This window comes from Odontesthes bonariensis, chromosome 5 (genome assembly GCF_027942865.1).
Source record: "Odontesthes bonariensis isolate fOdoBon6 chromosome 5, fOdoBon6.hap1, whole genome shotgun sequence".
Classification (NCBI taxonomy): domain Eukaryota; kingdom Metazoa; phylum Chordata; class Actinopteri; order Atheriniformes; family Atherinopsidae; genus Odontesthes; species Odontesthes bonariensis.
In genome coordinates, this window is record NC_134510.1 from 5,503,472 (window position 1) to 5,511,412 (window position 7,941).

The 7,941-nt window shown below is 51.3% G+C and overlaps 1 long non-coding RNA gene across 1 annotated transcript; it reads left to right on the forward strand.

Moving 5' to 3' along the window:
- Positions 1-490: 490 nt before the first annotated feature.
- LOC142380643 (uncharacterized) lies at positions 491-1,684 on the forward strand. Its single transcript, XR_012769848.1, has 5 exons — positions 491-573; positions 774-882; positions 1,133-1,241; positions 1,331-1,401; positions 1,565-1,684. It is a non-coding gene; the product is annotated as an uncharacterized LOC142380643 (long non-coding RNA).
- The last annotated feature ends 6,257 nt before the right edge of the window (positions 1,685-7,941 follow it).

A 7,941-nucleotide genomic window follows, 5' to 3' on the forward strand; every position in this document is an offset into this window, starting at 1 on the left:
TACAGGTAAAAAAGCAGTTTGTACTCTGCACTGCATGTTGTATGCAGTGGATGATAGGTGTGATACGTGTGGCACTAAATTGTTGGTTTATCTTGCTTAATTTCACATCTTAGAGCCCTCACAAAGCTTGTTAATGAGAGGCAGGACAACTGGGACGTGTTCTTGGAGGCAACACTGCGCTCAAAAGTCCATACAACAACAAAACAAACACCGTTTATGTTGATGTATGGACGAGAGCCAGTTTTTCCCTGCCAGGTTCCTGTTGACATTCCGGTAAGTTAGTTTCTTTGAGTTTCTTTTTTAAAATCTCACACCTGGTTGTTTGGGGTATTTCATCTATGACTTGTGCTCAGCTTATGCTAAATTCATGATATTTTGTGGACATGATTTTTATGGGCTGTGGGATGTTTTGTCAATTTGTCCAACCTATTGAAAAGTGCTTCATTGAGTGGGAGCATGATTAAAACTGTAAAAACATTTCCAGATTGTCAAAATGTTGGAGACAGTCCTTTTGCTGGTTGATCCTCTGGGAAATGAAGTTTCACATGAGAGAAAAGTGCTTCGAAACTGGAGGTAATGCTTAGGTTTAGAAACACATTGGTGATCTTTGTAAGCTTAATCTTCAATTTTACAGATAGACAGAGACTTTATTGATCCCGAAGGAATACAGTCATTTTAAAGTGTTGGTAATGATGACAGTTTTCGTGATATATGATCATCGTGTGTGAATTTGTGGGTTTTTTTTTGTTTTTTTTAACTCTTTTGACAATTAGAAACTACTTGCAGAAGGCAGACTGTCAACACAAGAAAACATGGACAGTCCAAAAAATGCCCCACAACATACAGCAGGATGCCTGGAGCTGTGGCGTTTTGGTGTTGATGGTAAAAAAATAAATTACTATTATAATAGAAAATTTCTAAATTTCTAAAATTACTTTTTCCAACATACTAAAATCCTCTTCCTGTCTATTTGTGTAGAAAATCTCTTAACCTTTTTATTGTCTTTTTCTCTTTTCTTTTATGGGCACCAGACTTGTGTTGACCTAACGTTTTTAGTGTAGACTTAATAAACATCCCAAACAACTTGAAATTTCTTGACCACTAGCATATGAACTGTAATATCATTTTGCAGTTTGCTCAAGAATACATGGAGCATGGGAATGTTGCCATGACGGAGACATTGCCACAAGCTGTTGCACAAGCACGGTTTGATGTAGCTTGTGCACTGCTTCAGTCAAAAGGTGAGTGGTATCGAACACTGATTTAAGTTGACTGTATTTTATTACTATGTACGTTCAGTTCTAAATCTTACAAAATCCATGGGTTACAGGGAAAGCAGATGATTATTGTGTGGTGTGCTCCTATCTGGAAACTGATGCTGATACCAGCATGATCGAAATGGTAAAGTTCATGAAATTTATGCTTTGTAGGGCACAAAACCCACTTGATTATCGCTATGAAAAGATCATGGGTTGGGTTAAACAGATATGCAACCTTTACAGCCATAGTGCTTTGTATTGATTTTCCATTTACATATATTATGATTTTTTTTTTTTTTTTGTAGGTGCAGTGCGATCTCTGCAGTCGGTGGGCACATTTTCAATGTGCCAATTATAAGAAACACTGTGGCACAAAATACATGTGCCCAAAATGTGTTTGCGGGGCTTCCGGCAGTGCAGTGGCCTGAGTTTGGGATCCCACATTGGACGCCCCCCCCCCCCCCCCCCCCCCCCCCCCCCATCCTCTCCCCCCCTCTCTCTGCCCCTCATCTCTTTGTGAAGGAGATAATGTATATATGTAACCATTAAAACCTCTGTTCTAGTTCTCCTTCCTGTCTTGTCATTCGCCATTTGATTTTTGTATTTGGGACACTTCAGGCTTTATTTAGGTGACTCTGCTCCATCATTGTCAAGAATGATTTGAGAAGGGGTAGCATTATTTGACAGGGTCATATTGGACTATCAAAATTTGCTACCCTCTTAAAAATTGATTAGATAATGTTATGAACATACTGCCATTCATCCTACAGTGGCAGTGAGGAGATAAGTTGTCTTACAAGAATGATTTGAGAAGGGGTAGCATTATTTGACAGGGTCATATTGGACTATCAAAATTTGCTACCCTCTTAAAAATTGATTAGATAATGTTATGAACATGCTGCCATTCATCCTACAGTGGCAGTGAGGAGATAAAGTCGTTGTGGCAAGTTTGTGCCACCGTGGGTTCCCAACAGATACACAGACCACTGGGTTCGAGTTAACCTTTTATTTTCAACTCGATTCAGGCTCACGAGGATGTACTCAGTGGACGATCTCAGTTTCTCCACGCTCTGTCTCCTTGCTCCTGTCCTCTCTCCGCCAGGTCATCTCCTGGCTCCCCCCCCCCCCCCCCCGCCCGGACCAGCACGCTACTGATAAAGGGGAGAATGATTAGCTGATGATGTGCAGATGTGCCCATCATCTCCCCTCCCCCTGTCCTCTGAGCCCTTCCCACCTCTCCTCTGCACCTGATGCACCACGCCCCCCTCCACATACCTCCACCGCCCGACTTAGGCCGGGGAGCCGTCTGGCCTAACCTAATCCCCCCTCACCCCCCCCCCCTCCTCGTGGGAGCGGGAAAAGAAGTCGGCCACGACCATCTGCGTCCCCGGCCTATGGACCACCCTGAATTTAAATGGCTGTAAGGCCAGGTACCACCGGGTGATCCGGGCATTCGTGTCCTTCATGCGGTGGAGCCACTGGAGGGGAGCATGGTCCGAACAGAGGGTGAATGGCCGCCCCAACAGGTAGTACCGCAGAGCATCGACCGCCCACCGGATGGCCAGGCACTCCTTCTCCACGGTGCTGTACCTGGCCTCCCTCTCGGACAGTTTCCGGCTGATGTAGAGTACCGGGCGGTCGATGCCCCGCACCTGCTGGGACAGCACGGCCCCCAGCCCTCTGTTCGATGCATCAGTCTGCAGAGTAAACGGGAGAGAGAAATTAGGGGTGTGAAGAAGAGGCTCCCCACAGAGGGTCTGTTTTACTCTCTCAAGCGACACCTGGCACAGATCCGTCCACTGGACCGGATCTGAGGCACCCTTTCGGGTGAGGTCGGTCAAGGGGCTGGTCAGCTCGGCGAAGTTGGGGATAAACCGCTGGTAGTAACCAGCCAGCCCCAAAAACCGCCTCACCTCCTTTTTTGTCTTGGGCCTCGGGCAGGCTGCAATTGCTGCTGTCTTGTCGACCTGAGGACGCACCTGCCCGCCGCCCAAGTGGTACCCCAGATACCGTACCTCCCTCCGTCCAACTGCACACTTCTTCGGGTTGGCCGTGAGCCCCGCCTGCCTCAGTGACTCAAGCACCGCAGCCACCTGCTGCACATGCTCCGCCCAGCTGTTGCTGTGGATGATAACATCATCCAGGTAGGCGGCAGCATATGCAGCATGCGGCCGCAGCACCTGGTCCATGAGGTGTTGGAACGTGGCTGGGGCCCCGAACAACCCGAACGGAAGTGTAACAAATTGGTACAATCCGTACGGAGTGGAGAAGGCCGATTCGTGGTCACCCACTCGCCGTGTGACCACGAAGGGCCCTTGCCACTTGGCGAGTAATTTTGAGCTGGAAGATGGGAGTAATACAAGTGCTTTATCTCCCGGTGAAAATTGTCTCATCCTCTGTTGTACAGCCGCTGTTTCCTGGGCCCGGAGCAAATTCTCGCGTGATAACTGACCCAGTGTGTGGAGTTTTGCTCTCAGGTCCAGGACGTACTGCACTTCATTTTTGCTGGGGCTCGGACCTTCCTCCCAGCTTTCTTTTACCAGGTCCAAAACCCCCCGTGGTTTCCTGCCAAACAGCAAGGGAGAAAATCCCATGGAGGCCTGGGGAACCTCGCGCACTGCAAACAGCAGAGGATCTAGCCACTTATCCCAATTTGGTTTATCATCGTGCACAAACTTACGGATCATGGACTTCAAAGTCTTATTCAGGCGCTCGACGAGGCCGTCAGTTTGCGGGTGGTACACACTGGTTCGAATAGACTTGATGCCCAATAATCCATAAAGTTCCCTCAGTGTTCGTGACATAAACTGGGTGCCTTGATCAGTCAGGATCTCTTTCGGGATCCCGACTCGGGAGATAACCTGAAACAGCGCTTGCGCCACACTCTTTGCAGATATGCTGCGCAGCGGCACTGCCTCTGGATATCGAGTTGCGTAATCCACGAGAACCAACACAAATCGATATCCACGTGTACTCCGGTAAAATGGCCTGATGAGGTCCATCCCGATCCGTTCAAACGGGACCTCGATCAGTGGTAGCGGGCGCAACGGCGCTCTCGGGATGGCCGGTTGGTTAACCAACTGGCATTCAGCGCAGGACGCACACCAGCGGCGAACGTCCGCTCTAATGCCAGGCCAATAGAATCGGGCCATTACCCGGTTCAGTGTCTTCTCATACCCCATATGCCCAGCCATCGGGTTGTAGTGAGCCGCCTGGAAAACCATTTCCCGGCGGCTTTTCGGTACCAGCAACTGGGTAACTGTCTCCTCATTCTGAGTGTCACGACTCACTCTGTACAACCTGTCCTTCCTTAATGAGAAGTGTGGATACGTTAACGCTGCGTCAGGGCGAACCATATGACCATCAATTCGTATCACTTGGTCAAAGGCAAAGCGTAGAGTATCATCACGAGACTGTTCAAGTGGAAAATCTTCCATGGAGTTAAACACGGGAGCCTGCGGCGCCGGCTCCCCCTCCCCGTCTGCAGCGTCGGACAACACTGAGCACAGCGCACATATCCCATCTCTCTGTCGGTCGTGAGCGCACCCCCACGCACTGCCCCACTAGCTTATCAAACCCCGGCCAATCAGTACCCAAAATAAGAGGGTGCGCCAGGCGGGAGCTAACCGCAGCCTTTACACTATGCTTTTTCCCCTTATAACGAATTTCCACTGAAGCAACAGGGTATCTGTGAATATCCCCATGCACACATCTAATCTCCACCCAGCTCGCTTCTATCAAAGCCCCGGGCCGAATCAGATTCTGGTGAACCATGGACTGCATGCAGCCTGAGTCCACCATTGCCTGATGTGTACCCCTTTGGATCCTTACCGGAACGCTGTACGTCCCTCCCGGACCGGCGGAGGGTGCTGCAGGGCCGACCACCCGGATCACCTGGCCGACCTCCATGAGGGGGCACTCCCGGCGGAAGTGTCCGGGCCGTCCACACCTCCAGCACTCCTGCACCGCCGCTTGAGGGACCGTCTGTGGGTTGAGGACCGGGTCCGCAGCGTGCTGGCCCTGTGGCAGGAAAAGAGGAAACGGCCGGTTAGAGCGGGGAAGCGGGGTGGGTCGGGTGGCCGCGCTGACTGGAGGCCCGGGTGCCTGAGGAGGCCTCCTGCGGGGTGCCGGCGTGGGGCGGGCAGCAGGTGCGGGGCGGACCTCCGGCGCTTGGCCGTCGGGGTGGACGGCCAGGTGGTCCTCAGCCAGCGTGACGGCCGTTGCCAGGTCCGCCGGGCGGTGGCACCGCACCCAGGCCGAGGTGCCGCTCGGGAGCCCCTCCATAAACTGCTCCAGCACTATAGTCTCCAGCATCCGCTCCTCTCCAGCCGACCCCCCGGGCTGCAGCCACCTGGTTGCCGCGTCTTTTATTTGTTGGGCGTATACAAACGGGCGGTCGTCTGGCTCCATCCTCGCCCCCCGGAACCTCCGCCGATGGTCCTCAGTGGAGCAGCCCAGCCGATCCAGGACGGCCCGCTTCACCTCCCGGAACCGCCCTCGACTGGAGGCTGGCAGGCAGAGCGCCGCCGTCTGCGCTTCCCCCGACAACAGCGGCAGCAGGCGTACCGCCCACTCCGCCGCGGGCCAGCCACACGCCGTCGCCTTCGCCTCGAACATGTCGGTGTATGACTGCGGGTCATCCCCCGCAGTCATTTTGTGTATGGTCATCCCTGCGAGTGAGGGCCCCGGTGCCCCCGCCTCCGTCTGGGAAAGCATCGCCTCCAGCAGGCGTGTCTGCTTCTCCGCCTGGTCATGGAGGGCCGTCAGGTGCTGCCTGTTCGCAGCGGCCTGGTCGTGGCTCATCCTGGCCACCTCCCTCAGCATCTCTGCCAGCGCGGTCACCGGCTGCTGTGGGCGCCAGTTGTGGCAAGTTTGTGCCACCGTGGGTTCCCAACAGATACACAGACCACTGGGTTCGAGTTAACCTTTTATTTTCAACTCGATTCAGGCTCACGAGGATGTACTCAGTGGACGATCTCAGTTTCTCCACGCTCTGTCTCCTTGCTCCTGTCCTCTCTCCGCCAGGTCATCTCCTGGCTCTCCTCCCCCCCGCCCGGACCAGCACGCTACTGATAAAGGGGAGAATGATTAGCTGATGATGTGCAGATGTGCCCATCATCTCCCCTCCCCCTGTCCTCTGAGCCCTTCCCACCTCTCCTCTGCACCTGATGCACCACGCCCCCCTCCACAGTCGTCTTACAAGAATGATTTGAGAAGGGGTAGCATTATTTGACAGGGTCATATTGGACTATCAAAATTTGCTACCCTCTTAAAAATTGATTAGATAATGTTATGAACATGCTGCCATTCATCCTACAGTGGCAGTGAGGAGATAAAGTCGTCTTACAAGAATGATTTGAGAAGGGGTAGCATTATTTGACTGGGTCATATTGGACTATCAAAATTTGCTACCCTCTTAAATAAATCAATTTCATTACACTTTTTATAATTACACACATGACAGACAAAAACGCTTACTTTATGACTTTATTTGATATACAGAGGTAGAAAACCATAAAGTAGCATTTTTTGATAGGGTAGCAAAAACCGATAGGCATGTCTATTGGTTTTTGCTGCGGTAGCATTTCTCGACGAAGTAGGAGAAATCGACAGAACACCGGCTCTCCGTGCAGCGTGGAGGAAGTGGCGCTGGCCGTGGGGCAGGTTATTGGGCACGGGTCGGTAAAGTCCGCTGCCCGCATGAACAGTGCGGTGGTTTTATTTTTAGCGAAGGTGGAGCAGGTGCACAGCCTGGTGGAAGCGGGCATTACTGTTAACGGGAGGTTTGAGCCGGTCATGCCGCTAACGCAGCCGGCTACAAAAGTCACCCTGTCCAACGTGCCTCCCTTCATCACCCGATGAGTTCCTGGTAAAGGCCCTGTCACACTGTTGCGTTTGAGAGAAGCGTATGAGTTGCGTATGAAAATTAATGATATAATTTTCATACGCACGAAAAGTCCTTGAAAATAAAGAATTGTGCGTATACTTACCGTATTGAACCTATGAGTAGCGTATGAGTAGCTTATGGTCAGCGTATTGACAGCGTATGGACAGCGTATGTCAGCGTACGAACAATGTATAACCAGCGTACTCTGCGTATGACTAGCGTATGAGTAGCATATGAACTGCGCATGCCCAGCGTACGTTTCAACGCGCCTATATCAGCAATCTTTCCACATTGCTCCATTATTGCAGTAGACGACGCGCTATCAACATCTCTCGAGACATTCATCTTGATCATGCCTCCCAAGAAGCAATCGTAGTTTGCCCGGGCCCTGGGCCGAGGCCGAGGTCGAGGAAAAGGCAAAAAAACACAAGAATCATTCTCACTCAAACCTGCTGAAATGCCTGATGCACCTGCGGCTGATGAGTTACATGCTTCTGAGCGATCAAGATCCACAACTCCTCCTCCTGACCGCTCCCGTGAATCGTCGGTTGCCTCAGATATCGGCAGACGGGCGGAGGCTATAAATACGCTAGCTGTACGGTACACCTTCATGCCAATGTATGGCAACTTATGTCCAGCGTTCTCGACCTATCAGTAACGTAACTATATCGTACCTCTAGCGTATTCAGCGTATGCCTAGCGTATGCTTAGCGTATTAACCATACGCACAAAAGTTTTGAGCATGTTCAAAAATTTATTTCTGCCTCAGCGTATGCCAACGTATGCCAGCGTGCT